At 43.4% G+C, this 18,379-nt stretch overlaps 1 protein-coding gene and 1 long non-coding RNA gene across 2 annotated transcripts in view; both read right to left on the reverse strand.

Moving 5' to 3' along the window:
* Window positions 1-18,379, reverse strand: part of CEP85 (centrosomal protein 85) — a 193,726-nt gene that overhangs the window by 23,370 nt on the left and 151,977 nt on the right. The gene's annotated exons all lie outside the window — the stretch shown is intronic.
* On the reverse strand, window positions 2,716-8,735 carry LOC141077876 (uncharacterized). Its single transcript, XR_012227606.1, has 2 exons — window positions 6,766-8,735; window positions 2,716-4,141 (listed from the first exon to the last, which is right to left on the reverse strand). It is a non-coding gene; the product is annotated as an uncharacterized lncRNA (long non-coding RNA).

Consider the following 18,379-nt stretch of genomic DNA (forward strand, 5'->3'; position numbering starts at 1 on the left):
GAGCTCTGCCATGCGCCGAAACAGTGGTTCCCCCCACATATCAGGTATCAGCGTACTCAGGACAAACTGCACAATAACTTTTGTAGTCCAACTTCTCCTGTTACCCTTGGTAAAATAAAAAAAATTGAACCTGAATTATTTTTTTTGTGAAAAAAAGTTAAATGTTCATTTTTTTTAAATATTCAAAAAATTCCTGTGAAGCACCTGAAGGGTTAATAAACTTTTTGAATGTGGTTTTGAGCACCTTAAGGGGTGCAGTTTTTAGAATGGTGTCACTTTTTGGTATTTTCTATCATATAGTGGCTTCAAATGTGATGTGGTCCGTAAAAATAAAATGGTGTTGCAAAAATGAGAAATCGCTGGTCAACTTTTAACCCTTATAACTTCCTAAGAAAAAAAAATGTGGGTTCCAAAATTGTGCTGATGTAAGGTAAACATGTGGGAAATGTTACTTATTAAGTTTTTTGTGTGCCGTATCTCTGTGATTTAAGGGCATAAAAATTGAAAGTTGGAAAATTGCTAAATTTTCAAAATTTTTGCCAAATTTCCGTTTTTTTCACAAATAAACGCAAGTTATATGAATGAAATTTTACCACTAGCATGAAGTACAATATGTCACAAGAAAACAATGTCAGAATCACCATGATCCATGGAAGCGTTCCAGAGTTATTACCTCATAAATGGACAGTGGTCAGAATTGTAAAAATTGGCCCGGTCATGAACGTGCAAACCACCCTTGGGGGTTAAGGGGTTAACCCTTATAACTTCCTAACAAAAAAAAAATTTTGGTTCCAAAATTGTGCTGATGTATAGTAGACATGTGGGAAATGTTATTTATTAACTATTTTTTGTGACATACTTCTCTGATTTAAGGGCATAAAAATTAAAAGTATGAAAATTGCAAAATTTTAAAAAATTTGCACCATATTTCCGTTGTTTTCATAAACGCAAGTCATATGGAAGAAATTTTACCACTAACATGAAGTACAATATGTCACAAAAAAAATCTCAGAATCAGCAGGATCCGTTGAAGCGTTCCAGAGTTATAAGCACCATAATTTTGAAATCAGACCACTGTCACTTTAAGTGTACAGTCATAGCCAAAAGTTTAGAGAATGACACAAATATTATATTTTCACATGATCTGCTGCCCTCTGGTTTTTATGTGTTTGTCAGATTTTTTTCATCACATACAGAAATATAATTGCAATCATATTATGAGTAACAAAAGGTTATATTGACAGTTAGAATGAGTTAATGCAGCAAGTCAATATTTGCAGTGTTGACCCTTCTTCTTCAGGACCTCAGCAATTCTCCCTGGCATGCTCTCAATCAACTTCTGGATCAAATCCTGACTGATAGCAGTCCATTCTTGCAAAATCAATGCTTTTATTTTGTCTGAATTTGAAGGTTTTTGTTTGTCCACCCGTCTCTTGATGATTGACCACAAGTTCTCAATGGGATTAAGATCTGGGGAGTTTCCAGGCCATGGTCCCAAAATCTCTGTTTTGTTCCCTGAGCCATTTAGTTATCACCTTTGCTTTATGGCAAGGTGCTCCATCACGTTGAAAACGGCATTGTTGATCGCCAAACTGCTCTTGGACGGTTGGGAGAAGTTGCTCTTGGAGGACATTCTGGTACCATTCTTTATTCATGGCTGTGTTTTTAGGCAAGACTGAGAGAGAGCCCATTCCCTTGGCTGAGAAGCAACCCCACACATGAATGGTTTCAGGATGCTTGACAGTTGGCATGAGACAAGACTGGTGGTAGCGCTCACCTGGTCTTCTCCGAATAAGCCGTTTTCCAGATGTCCCAAACAATCGAAAAGGGGATTCATCAGAGAAAATGACTTTACCCCAGTCCTCAGCAGTCTACTCCCTGTACCTCTTGCAGAATATCAGTCTGTCCATGATGTTTTTTCTGGAGAGAAGTGGCTTCTTTGCTGCCCTCCTTGAGACCAGGCCTTGCTCCAAGAGTCTCCGCCTCACAGTGCGTGCAGATGCACTCACACCTGCCTGCTGCCATTCCTGAGCAAGCTCTGCCCTGCTGGCAGCCCGATCCCGCAGCTGAAACACTTTTAAGAGATGGTCCTGGCGCTTGCTGGTCTTTCTTGGGCGCCCTGGAGCCTTTTTGGCAACAAGGGAACCTCTCTCCTTGAAGTTCTTGATGATGCGCTAGATTGTTGACTGAGGTGCAATCTTTCTAGCTGCGATACTCTTCCCTGTTAGGCCATTTTTGTGCAGTGCAATGATGACTGCACGTGTTTCTTTAGATATAACCATGGTTAACAGAAGAGAAACAATGATGCCAAGCACCAGCCTCCTTTTAAAGTGTCCAGTGGTGTCATTCTTACTTAATCATGACAGATTGATCTCCAGCCCTGTTCTCATCAACACCCACACCTGTGTTAATGGAGCAATCACTGAAACGATGTTAGCTGGTCCTTTTAAGGCAGGGCTGCAATGATGTTGAAATGTGTTTTGGGGGATAAAGTTAATTTTCTAGGCAAATATTGACTTTGCAAGTAATTGCTGTTAAACTGATCACTCTTTATAACATTCTGGAGTATATGCAAATTGCCATTAGAAAAAATGAAGCAGTAGACTTTGTAAAAATTAATATTTGTTTCATTCTCTAAACTTTTGGCCATGACTGCATGAACCTACATAGAAATATGGAGTATAAAGCCCAAAATAATCAATTCAGAAGTCAAAATTATAGTGACAAGAATATATGCTCTTTAATAATACAGGTGCGAAAAAGTTTTAAAAGCACAATCATATGGTCAGATACCAGGGATGACACAAGAAAAAGGGAAAAGACCGCTGCATATACAAAATCAAGTGCAATGGTACATTAACATAGTTAATCCAGTCCCTTTCCAATCATCACTTTGCCAGGATACAATCCATATCAAGGAACATGAAGAACCATACAAACAAACCCTCATAAAGTGCTATGTGCAGGAGGATATGGGGAAAGGGTGAAAAAAATGACCATGCTTACCCTTGTGGCATATGCAAATGCTGCGTGTCAGGTCCCAGAGCCCCTACGCACGTTTCGCGCTGGGCTTCATCGGGGGGCTTGTGTATTTCTGTCAAAGTATGCGGGGTATATATGTACAAGGCACAGCTGTCTATAATTAGCGCCGCTGCAAGGGAACGGGCGCATGAGAGGCAGGCCCCGGTCACTGGCGCGTCACGTCCGTCCGTCATCGCTTGTGGGAGGGACAAAGAGTCACTACTATCCTGACGTCACTGTCCAGCCCCAGGCCATATTGACGCCTTTCGGAACGCCCATAACACCGTGAGACTGACCAGGCATGCGCGCACAGAGGTGGCCATTTTGACTGCTGGCCAAAGTAAGGGAATAAGTGTGGAGTCAAAACAAACAAGATGGGGAATGCACGATCTTTAGTACCCTATTGGGATACCTTAGTGCCAGTCACACTCATAATATAATATAGATATAAATATAACAACATTCTCCCGCCCCAGACGGTATGATCGTCATTCAAAAGGACCAAAAAAATCACGAGAACTACCCGCGATGGTCATTTTTGTTACTGGTCAGGAGTGAGGGAATGTATAAATATAACATCAAAGGTGAGGATGTAAAATTATATTTATCATATATAAGAAGATCAGCACCCTATAGAGATATCTTGATGCAGATCACACTAACAATATGATATAGTGTGATCATTCTCCCACCCCAGATAATATTGTCATCATTCAGAAAACCGTAAACTCGCAAGAACTACCCGCGGCAATCATTTTTGTTACTGGCCAAACAGAGAAATATATAAACATAACATCAGGGAAATAGGGAGTACCAGATTATAATCATACAAAAGTACAGTAAAAATCACCTTAAAATGACAGTGATCATTATACATCATGTATATATACATCCAAAAAAGATATGTTACATTAGATGGTCATAATAAGAGTATATAATCAGCTCCAAGGCCCACATACAAGATAGAGAACAGTTATGATTCCACATCCTGGACATGATAAGGTATTCCAAATAGTTGCTTCTCCATCTTTTGTTCGTTAATCCAGATAGATACAGTGAACTCATATAATCGACATCTACCCCGCAATATACATCCGATATAAATCATACTAACTGTACACTAAAAGAAATAAATAAAAACAGCATATTAAAAACAAGAAAAACATAAAAAAGAAAAGAGAAGAAAAGACTATATGAATAGCCAGAAGGACAAAATGGAACTATAAAAAGGGGACAAAGGATAATTTCTCATTGAGTCCATGAGGTGTCATGGAACCCAAGGTGACTATCCACCGGCACTCCAGCTGGGCCAAGATCTTTTTGTAGTCTCCACCCCTTGTCCCAAGATGCACTCTGTCAATACCTCTGACTCTGAGTGCCCGTGGGTCACAGTTGTGGAACTGCTTAAAGTGCCGAGGGATAGTCTTGAGAACGGTGACATCTGAAATCTCCTTTGCTGCCCTTATGTCTCTTACATGTTCCCTAACCCTGATGCGAAGTTCCCTGGAGGTGAGGCTCACATAAATTAAACCACATGCATATACAGCATAGTACACCACATATGTGGTGCTGCAGAAGATGTAGCTTGTAATGTGGTACTCAGTGCTACCATCAGCTGTTCTAAATGTGGTTGCCCTAATGATATTTTGACAGGCCAGGCATGAGCCGCATGGAAAACACCCCCACCTCTGGGGCCTCGCACCAAAAGGGTTAGTGGGTCTAGCCACATAGTGGCTTCTCACGAGTACGTAGGTCTTTTAAATTTTTGCCTCTCCTAGCCGTGAGGAGAGGTCTATCTGGCAGGATTTCCTTTAATGTGGTATCAGTTTGTAAAACAGACGAGTGTTTTTCCATAATCTCCCTAATCTTACTCCACTGATTGTTAAAAGTCATAATGCATCTCAGTGGTTGTTCCCTGGAGGATCTGGCATGCTGCTTAGTTTCAAGAAGTTGTTGGCGGGGAGTCCTCCTGGCACGAGAATAACCCGACCTGATGTTTCTCATGCTGCATCCACGATCTCGGAACCGCTGGGTAAGGTCCCGAGCCTTGTCCTCAAAAACCCCATCAGTGGAACAAATTCGCTTCATTCTCAAAAACTGGCCCACAGGTATGGCTCGAGTGGTCGATGATGTGTGGGCAGATGACGCGTGAAGTAAGGAATTTACAGACGTTTCCTTACGGAATACGTTGGTTTGAATGGTGCCATCCTCACATAGCATAACCTTGATATCTAAAAAGTCGATCTCACTTGTTGCCACCCTGTGGGTCAGTTTAATGTTACGATTATTTTGGTTTAAGCCATGGATGAAGTCAAGGAGGCCAGACTCGGTGCCCTGCCAGATGATAGACATCGATGATGTATCGGTACCAGCACTGCACATGGGACGCGGCAAACGCACCATCCCCGAAAACCTCACACTCCCAGAAGCCCAAAAAGAGGTTAGCGTAAGATGGCACGCAAGCCGCGCCCATCGCAGTGCCGCAACACTGCAATATTTGTCTTTGAAGGTTAAGTAATTGTGAGTTAAAATAAACTCAAGCAGCTCCAAAATCAAGGACCGCAGTGCTGATTCAAGGTAACTCATGCCAAAAACTCCACCGCCTCCAATCCATCTTTGTGCCCGATACATGTGTAAAGAGACTCTACATCAATTGTAGCAAACAGCAGGCCAGATTCAAGATGGCAACCATCCAACTTTCTCAGGACGTCCGTCGTGTCCCTGACATAGGAGGGCAGCGTCTCTACTAGCGGATGAAGGTAATATTCAATGAACTTGCATATAGGATCGCTGAGCCCTCCTATGCCAGAAACAATCGGACGCCCCGGAGGATCTACTGAGTCCTTATGTATCTTCGGCAGAAGATAATGTCAGAACCACCGGATTTTTCACCAATAGCCCATCAAAAATCTTTTTTGGGATAATGCCTTGATTAAAGGCTTTATCCAGAATCTCATAGATAGCCCCCATAAAATTACAAGTGGGGTTCTGTGGAAGAATGGTATAGGATTCACGGTCTCTTAACTGCCGAAAGGCCTCTTTTTTGTACTTAAATGTTGGCCAGATGACCACATTCCCCCCCTTATCTGCTGACTTGATTACAATATCATTTAAAGATTTCAATTCCTTCAAAGAAACCCTATGCGCCCTTGTCAGATTATCCCCCTTGTGTGTCCTTGTTAATGTTTTTATATCCCCCACAACAAGTTTATTAAATATCTCAATCGACGGGCACAGAGAGAAAGGGGGGAATGTGGTAGACCTAGGCACAACAGAAGTAGGAAAAATACCTGGAGGACTAGGAGATCCCTCCTGTTCTAATTGCTCCAATATGCCACTTTAAGGCCTGGTCTTTAACCTACAAAATGGCTTGGTCGTTAAAGGGTTAAAGCACTTTGAGAAGCTGTGTTGTCCCCTACAACCAGAAGATTCGTGTTTAAACCTACATGATGTAAAATTATATTCCTTCTCATTGAATATCCAACACAATCCCTTCTTTGTGCTCGCCGTGGTGCCCATGTACTGGCAGGTACCCCAGTGGCCCCAAGAAAGGAAGACTGTGACCCTCTTGGTTCCAACATTAAGCGCATCCACAAACTTATGTCCTTGTTATCCCATCGCAAACTCTGATGAACTGCCTTCCTCTGCCTAAACTGTTCGTCCTACCGTAATAAACCAGTCCCACCAAATGTACGACATGCCTCCCCAATGCTATCCAGATAGCTAAAAAACCGTATTACTTACCGGTAATACTCTTTTATAGAGTCCACGACAGCACCCACAGAGAGGGTATCCGCCCCTAGGAACAGGAAACCTACGGCAAGATAAAAGGGGCGGCCACCTCGCTTACAGAGAATGAGAGGAACCGCCACACAAGCTTTAGTTAATTTGCTCCGTAAGCCATTTAACATATGTACATATTTACACTTTAACTATATACATTTATGTATATATTCATCTATACACGACTAACCCCATCGGAGTGAACCGCGTCTAACTATAACTAAGGGAGGGAAGTGAGTTTGTGCTGTCGTGGTAAGTAATCAGTTTTTTTCTCTTCGCCACTACAGCACCCACAGAGACAATCACCAGACTAAGTCAGCAGAGGAAGATAAGTCTAGCCTGTAGTTACTATAAAAAGGTAGAAGGTGAAGAACAGGTTGCAACCTTATATATGAGGTCAACCAGAACATTTGCTCTTTCAGCCCAGGAGGAAGATACAGCTCACACGGAATGTGCCCTCATACCCTGCGGCGGGTTTTCTCCTTTTGCCAAATATGCTACTCCAATCGCGTCTCAGATCCATCGAGACAGCGTGCCCCTTGTGACTCCAGACCCCTTATTGTTACCCTGAAAGGACACAAAGAGAGCCCTGCTCTGCCTCCACGGTCTAGTTCTATCTAAATAGAGTAAGATGGCACTCTTTCCATCTAAGGTGTGAAACCTTTCCTCTTCCGGTGTTGCCGGGCTACCATAAAAGGAGGGAAGATAGATTTCTTGAGATCTATGGAATTTAGTAGCCACTTTAGGAAGATAGTATAGTGTTTAAGATGGACCCGTCCTATCGTGGAATACTGACAAAAAAAGGGGGGGGGGGGGATCTACTGACAAGGCCTGGAGATCACTCAGTCCTCTTGCTGATACCAAGGCCACTAATAAGGCGGTCTTCAATGAAGCGTACTTCATTGAGGCTGAGTCTAAGGGCTCCAATGGGGCCTCTGTCAATGCGTCGAGAACGAAGTTAAGATCCCAGGGTGGTATCTGAGGTATATGAACCAGGTCTGCTCACTGACACAGATAAATCGAGCTACCCATCTGTTGCCCTCAACGTCATAACTATACAAGTACCCCAAATCCAAGACTTGAACTTTCAGTCTTTACTGATAGCCCTAACTCACGCCCTCTCTGCAGGAATTCTAAGATAGCAGGGATAGGCACCTCGCTGGAATGGCCCGCCGAATGGAAATTTAGAAATTTCTTCCACACTCTGGTGTAGATTTTGGTTGTGGCTTCTTTTCTACTATGTACTCTCAAATTCCATGCCATGAGGCGTAGGCCATTGACCTGAGGATGATAAAAGGGCCCTTGCGAGAGCAGGTCCTAATCCCAAGGGAGGATCCACGGGTCGGAGACTGACATGGCCCTCAGTCATGAAAACCTTGGCCTCTTGGGCCAAACTGGGCTATTAGCTTTACATTCGCTCCTTCCTCCCTTATTTTCCTGATGAGTCGGCAAAAGTATCATTGGAGGAGAGGCGTAGGCCCGATGAAACGGCCATGGGGATTGAAGGGAGTCGAATATATCCGGATGGTCCGCTCTGTACAGTGAAGCGAACCTTTCTAGTTGCCTGTTGTCCCTTGTAGCGAACATGTCTATCTCCAGCATGCCCCACATGATCGTTATCATCCTGAAGATGCGACGGCTGAGCACCCATTCCCCTTGATGTAGAGTATGGCGGCTGAGAAAGTCTGCTCTGGAGTTGTCTACCCCTCTGACATGCAGAGCTGACAGGGACAACAGATGTTTTTCGGCCAGATTTAGGATTTTTTCCGCGATACACAAGAGAGTCTCTGATCATGTACCTCCTTGGTGGTTTAAGTACGCTACTGAGGTAGTGTTGTCTGACTGAATCCTTGTATGAGTTCCTTGTACTATGAAGTACTATAAAGTACCCTGAAGAACTATGAAGTACCCTGGAGTACTATGATGCAATATGAAGTACCATAAAGTACTATAAAGTACCATGAAGTACTATGATGCAATATGAAGTACTATGATGTACTATGAAGTACTATGAAGTACTATGAAGTACTATGAAGTACTATGACGCAATATGATGCCATATGAAGTACTATGAAGCAATGTGATGCAATATGAAGAACTATGAAGCAATATGTGTACTATGAAGAACTATGAAGCAATTTGATGCAATATGAAGTACTAGGAAGCAATATGAAGTACCATGAAGTACTATAAGTACTACAAAGCACTATAAAGCACCATCAGCACTATACAGTACCATGAAGTACCACGAAGTCCCAATGAAGTACTATGATGCAATAAGTACCATGAAATACCATAAAGTACCATGAAGTACCATGATGCAATATGAAGCACTATGAAATGCTATGATGCGATATGAAGTACTATGATGCAAAATGAAGTACTATGATGCAAAATGAAGTACTATGAAGCAATGGGAAGTACTATGAAGCAATATGAAGTACTGTGAAGTACCATGAAGTAATATGAAGTACTATGAAGTACTATGAAGTACTATGAAGTACCATGAAGTACCATGAAATACCACAAAGTACTATGATGCAATATGAAGTACTATGAAGCAAAATGAAGTACTATGAAGCAATGGGAAGTACTATGAAGCAATATGTAGTACTGAGAAGTACCATGAAGCAATATGAAGTAATATGAAGTACTATGAAGTACCATGAAGTACTATGAAGCAATATGAAGTACCATGAAATACCACAAAGTACTATGATGCAATATGAAGTACTATGAAGCAATATTATGCAATATGAAGTACTATGAAGCAATATGAAGTACTATGAAGCAATATGATGCAATATGAAGTACTATGAAGCAATATGAAGTACCTTGAAGTACCGTGAAGTACCATGAAGCAATATGATGTAATATGAAATACTATGAAGTACCACGAAGTACTATGAAGCACTATGAAGCAATATGAAGTACTATGAAGCAATATGAAGTACCGTGAAGTACCATGAAGCAGTATGATGTAATATGAAGTACTATGAAGTACCACGAAGTACTATGAAGCACTATGAAGCAATGTGATGCAATATGAAGTACTACGAAGCGATCTGAAGCACTATGACGTACTATGAAGCAATATGAAGTACCATGAAATACCACAAAGTACTATGAAGCAATATGAAGCACTATGAAGCAATATGAAGTACTATGAAGCAATATGAAGTACTATAAAGCAATATGAAGTACTATGAAGTGCCGTGAAGTGCCATGAAGCAATATGATGTAATATGAAGTACTATGAAGCACTATGATGCAATATGAAGTACTATGAAGCAATATGATGCAATATGAAGTACTATGAAGCAATATGAAGTACTATGAAGTACCATGAAGCAATATGATGTAATAGGAAGTACTATGAAGTACCACAAAGTACTATGAAGCACTATGAAGCAATCTGAAGTACTATGAAGCAATCTGAAGTACTATGAAGCAATATGATGCAATATGAAGTCCTATGAAGCAATATGAAGTACCGTGAAGTACTATGAAGCAATATGATGTAATATGAAGTACTATGAAGTACCACGAAGTACTATGAAGCACTATGATGCAATATGAAGTACTATGAAGCAATATGAAGTACCGTGAAGTACCATGAAGCAATAAGATGTAATATGAAGTACTATGAAGCAATATGAAGTACCGTGAAGTACTATGAAGCAATATGATGTAATACGAAGTACTATGAAGTACCACGAAGTACTATGAAGCACTATGATGCAATATGAAGTACTATGACGCAATATGAAGTACCGTGAAGTACCATGAAGCAATATGAAGTACTATGAAGCAATATGAAGTACCATAGTACTTCATCAATATGAAGTACTATGGTACTATGGTACTTCATATTGCTTCATAGTACTTCATATTGCTTCATGGTACTTCACGGTACTTCATATTGCATCATAGTACTTCATATTGCATCATAGTACTTCGTGGTACTTCATATTACATCATATTGCTTCATAGTAATGAAGCAATATGATGTAATATGAAGTACTATGAAGTACCACGAAGTACTATGATGCAATATGAAGTACTATGAAGCAATATGAAGTACCGTGAAGTACCATGAAGCAATATGATGTAATATGAAGTACTATGAAGCACCACGAAGTACTATGAAGCACTATGATGCAATATGAAGTACTATGAAGCAATGTGATGCAATATGAAGTACTATGAAGCGATCTGAAGTACTATGAAGCACTATGACGTACTATGAAGCAATATGAAGTACCATGAAATACCACAAAGTACTATGAAGCAATATGAAGTACTATGAAGCAATATGAAGTACTATGAAGCAATATGAAGTACTATGAAGCAATATGAAGTGCCATGAAGCAATATGATGTAATATGAAGTACTATGAAGTACTACGAAGTACTATGAAGCACTATGATGTAATATGAAGTACTATGATGTAATATGAAGTACTATGAAGCAATATGATGCAATATGAAGTACTATGAAGTACCATGAAGCAATATGATGTAATAGGAAGTACTATGAAGTACCACAAAGTACTATGATGCAATATGAAGTACTATGAAGCAATCTGAAGTACTATGAAGCAATATGATGCAATATGAAGTCCTATAAAGCAATTATGAAGTACCGTGAAGTACTATGAAGCAATATAATGTAATATGAAGTACTATGAAGTACCACGAAGTACTATGAAGCACTATGATGCAATATGAAGTACTATGAAGCAATATGAAGTACCGTGAAGTACCATGAAGCAATATGATGTAATATGAAGTACTATGAAGCACCACGAAGTACTATGAAGCACGATGATGCAATATGAAGTACTATGAAGCAATGTGATGCAATATGAAGTACTATGAAGCGATCTGAAGTACTATGAAGCACTATGAAGTATTATGACGTGCTATGAAGCAATATGAAGTACCATGAAATACCACAAAGTACTATGAAGCAATATGAAGTACTATGAAGCAATATGAAGTACTATGAAGTACCGTGAAGTACCATGAAGCAATATGATGTAATATGAAGTACTATGAAGTACCACAAAGTACTGTGAAGCACTATGATGCAATATGAAGTACTATGAAGCAATCTGAAGTACTATGAAGCAATATGATGCAATATGAAGTACTATGAAGCAATATGAAGTACCGTGAAGTACCATGAAGCAATATGATGTACTATGAAGTACCAAGAAGTACTATGAAGCACTATGATGCAATATGAAGTACTATGAAGCAATGTAATGCAATATGAAGTACTATGAAGCGATCTGAAGTACTATGAAGCAATATGATGCAATATGAAGTACTATCAAACAATATGATGCAATATGAAGTACTATGAAGCACTATAATAGCATATGCTGCATAGAGGCACTATGATGTACATAGGCCCCATGAGGCACAGACAGACTTATGGCTATGCTTGAAGGTGCCAAAGAAGAAACCAGGCCCAGAGTTACATTCAAGAGAGCAATCTCTCAGAGACCCGGACCAACCTCCACTCTGAGTAGTACATCTCAATTGTCAGACTGGTCCCACCCAAAGGAGCCAATTAATGAGCAGCAGCTGGAGGGCAAATTTACTGGAGACAATGTGCAGGATTAACCCCCTGTGTCCTCTATGGGTGGAGTAGTTAAGTTGCAAAGTAGGCACCTGTTTAATGAACCATAAAATTGAAACACATGCTTCACAAAGTCAGTCTGAAGCCCCTTCATAAGGCTCTGTGCAGACCAGACATGCAACCAACTGAGGTCAAATCAAAAGATGTAGCCTGGAGGTATAGCCTTAATATAGCCTAGGGGCCCAAGGCCTAGCTGTGTATCTTGTAAAAGCACACCTCATCATATGAGGTGCAAAGTAGGCACCTGTTTAATGAACCATAAAATTGAAACACATGCTTCACAAAGTCAGTCTGAAGCCCCTTCATAAGGCTCTGTGCAGACCAGACATGCAACTAACTGAGGTCAAATCAAAAGATGTAGCCTGGAGGTATAGCCTTAATATAGCCTAGGGGCCCAAGGCCTAGCTGTGTATCTTGTAAAAGCATACCTCATCATATGAGGTGCAAAGTAGGCACCTGTTTAATGAACCATAAAATTGAAACACATGCTTCACAAAGTCAGTCTGAAGCCCCTTCATAAGGCTCTGTGCAGACCAGACATGCAACTAACTGAGGTCAAATCAAAAGATGTAGCCTGGAGGTATAGCCTTAATATAGCCTAGGGGCCCAAGGCCTAGCTGCGTATCTTGTAAAAGCACACCTCATCATATGAGACTGCATGTGTGCACCGAGGACTACTCCTGGCGTGCTGCTGCTGGATCCCATAGAAGGCTGCGCTGCCTCCCCGTCGTCCACACACCATGCGCTATCCACCATATACAGCTGTGGCTGATTCTGCCTGAGGACCTCGGAGAGCAGGAGGGAGAGTGAGAACTCCTGCATGCTGCTGCACGGACATCTGCCAGATACTGTAGCCGCCAGCTGCACGCTGAGGGTCCAGCTATGATGAGCTTCACCTCCAGGGAGCAAGGTAAGCCTAGATCCCCGTGCCAGTCACAATAGAACTCTTACAGGAGAGCCTTGCAGCCATTGAAGCTTGACAACATGCTACCGGTTGCGGAGGTGGAAGCACAGCCTGAGACATGGTCTGACTCGCCTTCCTGTCTCTACCACTTCTATCCATGGAACCACTCTGCCTGGAGCGTCCACTGCCACTCTGCTGTGTGGTAGCACCTCCACCTCTTCATGTGGGTGCACTGCGGGGTCATTTGGGGAGGACATCGCTGCCCACCGGTGAGCCTCTAGCCAGTGCTTTTATGCAGCGTTCTTTTTTTTTTTTCCACCCGGAAGTGTTAACGGGACCAGGGATTCCCAGGCAGTCTCCCATGACAGTTCTTGCCCAGCCTCAAGCTGCTTAGCGGCTGCGATATGATGAGGGCACGTAAATCCAGCTTAGACTGGCTGTCGCCATCACTTCTGGGTCCGGTGTCCTCCCTCTTCGGTGCATTATTGGCTCCCTAGCTGCTCTTACTGCGCTGACACCGCCGCCTACCCGGCAACCCCAGAAGTAAACCCTAGTACTTCTGGGAGAGAGCGCTCCTTAGACCTCCTGCGCACGCCGGCTTACCTTCCCACCGGCTGCGCGCTGCCATACGAGGCCTACAGGGGAAGCAGGGTGGCCAATGCCAGCACCCCAGACACTTTTCGTGTTCTCCACGTGAGTCAGGCCGCATCTCTGGGGTCCTGGCCTCACGGTGTGCAGTCAGCTAAGAGGGTAGTTTAAGCTTTGGATTGCTTCCCAGATGGGTGACACCGCACACCATGCTCTCTGCGTGAGCCAGGGCGGCCATACCTGGACCCAGGCCTCACGCTGTCCATATCAGACGAGGGGGAGCTGATAAGACAGGTGTCCCCCAACGCTGCTTCCGGCGCCCCTGCCGCTCTCATAGAAACTGAACAGGCAGAATCACAGCCCGGGTATCCTCTTGCAAGCTTCTCTCTCTACAGGTTCCCTTAGGAACAGGAAACCAACTGAGGTAGCGAGGGGGGCCGCCCCTTTTATCTCTGTAGGTTTCCTTTTCCTAGGGGCTGATCCCCTCTCTCAGTGGGTGCTGTCGTGGCGAAGAGAAAAAAAAAGAGATGAACATTTTTCTGGTTTCTTTTCCCCCACCACACTTACCAAAATGGAAAACGCCTGCAACCAATTTGTGAAAGTTCGAGGAATCAAACGATATCTTCGCCTTTCCTCTCTTTTTTTTTTTTTACTCTCCATCAGCTTGACCCTGTCCAAATTAAATTTCTCCAACGGCAATAACGAAAAAAATTCTATATATTCATCTCTCCATATTTTTTCTTTTACCTCCTGCTTTAAATGCGCCCCCAAAGGCCTGTCAAAACAAACATACATTTCCCCACAAGCCCTATCATCCAGTCTCAGTGAGTCAACATTCAGCACACTATCAGACTCAGGGGGGCCCCCCTTCAAGCTGAGCCACACCCTGAGTATCAGTTGCCACCCCTACCGCAGCTGAAACTACTGCAGCTGATTGCGCCATGTGCACCCCCACCCCCTTGCCACACTGCCGCTGGGAAGACTTAGCTATGCCCCTAAATTCACACATCATTCCCAACATCTGTGAAAATTCACTACTTGCTGACCCCTCCTGTACAGCATGCTGCCCGCCACCCACATCACAACCACTCGCTGCATTACAGTGACCACAATGCTTACCGGGCTGACGTCAATTCCCCCTCGGAACAGCCGTTGTGTATCTCCCTGATGATCCTCCTCAGATTCCTCTCTTGTAGATGCCATGTCCTTCTCCTCCTCAGACTCCACAGCAGACGTCCTAGCAACCAAGGACCTCCCTGGCCTTGTTGCGTTAATGTTGCGAAAATCTGTAGCCCCAGCGATGGTGGAAGGCACTTCAGCTGCACGCCCGCAGCCCGCAATCCTCCGCCTGCCTTCTTCCTCCCCCACAACACTTTTGTCCCTGAATCATACAGTGTGTCCATCTCAGTATTAACCCCCGTTTTCAAGGCCAGTCCTCACGCTCCGACCTCGTAGAGGGAGAACTGTTATGATTGAGTCACCGTAGGAGGCAGACACAAAAATAGAAGCTACGTCCAGAAAACCAGAGAAGTAGGCATCTATCAGATTGCAGACCCCTGAACCTATCAACACAACTAGCAGTAGCCATGGGGGGTTCCTACGGTGCCCTAGACCCCTCGATCACAGCCGGAGAGCTAAATAGCCTAAAGACAGAAAAGGAAATCTAAACTGCCCCAGAGCAGACCCCAAAGTAAAAGGCAGCCCCCAACATATAATGACGGTGAAGCAAGATGAAAAAACACTCACACAGATAGAAAGATAGGTTGAGCAAACGATGGGGCCCAAGCTAACTAAACAGAACAGGAAAGGAAGGTTGCTGTCTGCAATCTGCCAAAACCCTATCAAAGACATAAGCCAACAAGCTGATATGGAAAAAGACCCTGAAGCAGCTAGGCTTCAAAAACTAAATCAGCACTCAGGTATTTTCAGAAGACAGAGCTAAAGGAATTCAGCTCACCCCAGCAGGGAATGGCAGAAATCCAGAAAAACAAAGCAAAACAAAGTCAAAGCACAAATGCAAAGAGCCGAGCAGAAAACTTAGCTTTAGAAGAGCAGGAATTCAGACTGGTCTCCAAGGATCCCACAGAGAAATCACCCGCAGGGCAGAAGGGCGTTGGCAGCCTTATACCAAGTCAGTAACTCCACTCAGCCAGTCATCATCATTAGGCTCAGGTGTTTGATAATCAGGCTCACTACCTTTCTTTACCAGAAGAGGGAGTTCCTCGGGCCTCAGTAGTGAAGGGGAAAATGAACTCACAACAGAGAATGCTGCACTGCCCACTCAGTTTCTTGCTCCCCGAAAAAACAGAACTCATCTCTCCATCTCACTCGACCTCCCAACTGACCTACACATTAACGTAAACGGCTGCTCATTCTCTCCAGTCCCACAGGCTCGCTGCCTCGGGGTTATCTTTGACACGGATCTCTCTTTCAAACCATATATACAAGACTTTCCACTTCCTGCCGACTTCAATTCAAAAATATTTCTCAGATCTGTACATTCCTCAACCAAGAATCCGCAAAAAGCCTAGTCCATACCCTCTTCTCCTGCCTTGACTACTACAACACAACCTCCTGCTCTGCTGCCTGACTAATCCACCTGTCACCCCGCTATTCCCCGGCCCTCCTGTCATGATCCCACCGTTGACACCAGTATGTCACGGATGGGGGAATGCGACGCACTGCCGACACACGGCTATCACAGGCGCAGGGGGGCTTATCTTAGTTATCCCACCGCTTGCACCTTGAGATAAAAACAACAGCAAGATAGTCTTGCCCTAACAATTTATCGCAGGGGGGGTTATTTTGGTTATCCCACCACTGCCCACAATACTTCACGAAGCTTTTCAGATCCACTTTGGAACTCGCAGCTCTCCGGCGCCCCCCTTACCCTCAGGTCAGTCAGGGAACTACACCTGGGATAATTGGTCACCGCCCGGCTGCTTCAATGAGATCTGGCCACCCGGCACGCTGCAGTGAGGGGATTATGAATGCTTTGGCCACAGCCACCCAATCCGCTTATAAAACCCTTCCGTCACAGCCAGCAGTGCCCGGGGCCCAGATCACATTTTGCTGCCACCAGCTACGATTTACTTAATCAATGAGTTAATTAAGAGGGTCCATAGCAAACCCCCAAATTAGTAGCAATTATCCTAAAGACACATAAGTTCGTTTCTTAGAGCATGGAGACAGAGCTAATAAGTTTATAATTTATTCTACCAAAGGAGGCAGTGATTACAAAGATAAAACGATTTTTCAAAGTTGAGACATTAGATATGTACAATGCAAATATAAAATAAAAGGGATTAACATAGATCAACACTTACAGTTGCTTAGATGGTTTTTAGGCTAACCATGTGGCAGGGGGAGGGGCAGCAGCCACACATTGCCCTGCATCTGGGGGGTCCTTCTAGCATCAAACCTCCCACTCAAATGAATGATTTTTGGAAGGAAATGCCTTAAAGCTTTGGATTTGTGACATCATGGAAGGGGCAGTCTGGAGAGGGTCAGCCCCCTACTCTTGGAGTTACAATCTAACAAAACTTATAATGACTATATCTCGCAGAGGGTACCTCATATAAACACGCACATGGTATCATTCTTTTTAGTTTGTCGAACACAATTCAAAACCAAACATGCAGTAGTTATGTCACACCATTTAGAAGGAATCCATTTCTCAGTTTCCACTGGGGCTAGAACTTAGCAAGGACCACCATAGTGAAGCCAGCTCGGAGTATGTTACCATATATGCCAGTTTAATATTTGTAGCACCGACTACCATCGCATTATGGCTCCTCTTATACCTCCTATTCCTGTATGCAGCCGCATGGCATGAAACAAAAGAAATCCTTTTCCTGGCTGTGCAGGGAGGGGGAAGGGAGAGAGAGCTGCTGGCACAGGAAATGTCTAGTGTAGGATTACAAACAGGCACATAGCGTGTGTGTGTGTGTGTGTGTGTAAGCTGTGGGCCAAAAGGAGGGGTCGCAGCTATGTGACAGGCTGGCTCTCATCTGCAGTGTAACAATGGGAGATTCTGGAATGTTCCAGCGAAGAAATATATCTTACTTATCATTACACCTCCCCTCTGTCAATCCCTGCAGTGGCTCCCAATAAACCAATGATTCCAGTTCAAAACCCTAACCATGGCATACAAAGCCATCTACAACCTGTGTCCTCTATACATCTGTGACTTACCTGCATGCAACCTCCGATCCTCACAAGATCTTCTCTACTCCCCCTCTCATCTCCTCTTCCCACAATCGCATACAAGATTTCTCCTGTGCATCCCCCCTACTCTGGAATGCTCTACCACAACATATTAGACTCTCCCCTACCATCGAAACATTCAAAAAGGACCTGAAGACCTACCTCTTCTGACAAGACTACAACTTGCAGTAGCCACCGATCCACCAAGTCACTGCACGACCAGCTCTA

This window comes from Dendrobates tinctorius, unplaced genomic scaffold, assembly GCF_039654945.1.
Source record: "Dendrobates tinctorius isolate UK_male_01 unplaced genomic scaffold, ASM3965494v1 ptg000015l, whole genome shotgun sequence".
In the NCBI taxonomy this organism is placed as follows: Eukaryota; Metazoa; Chordata; class Amphibia; order Anura; family Dendrobatidae; genus Dendrobates; species Dendrobates tinctorius.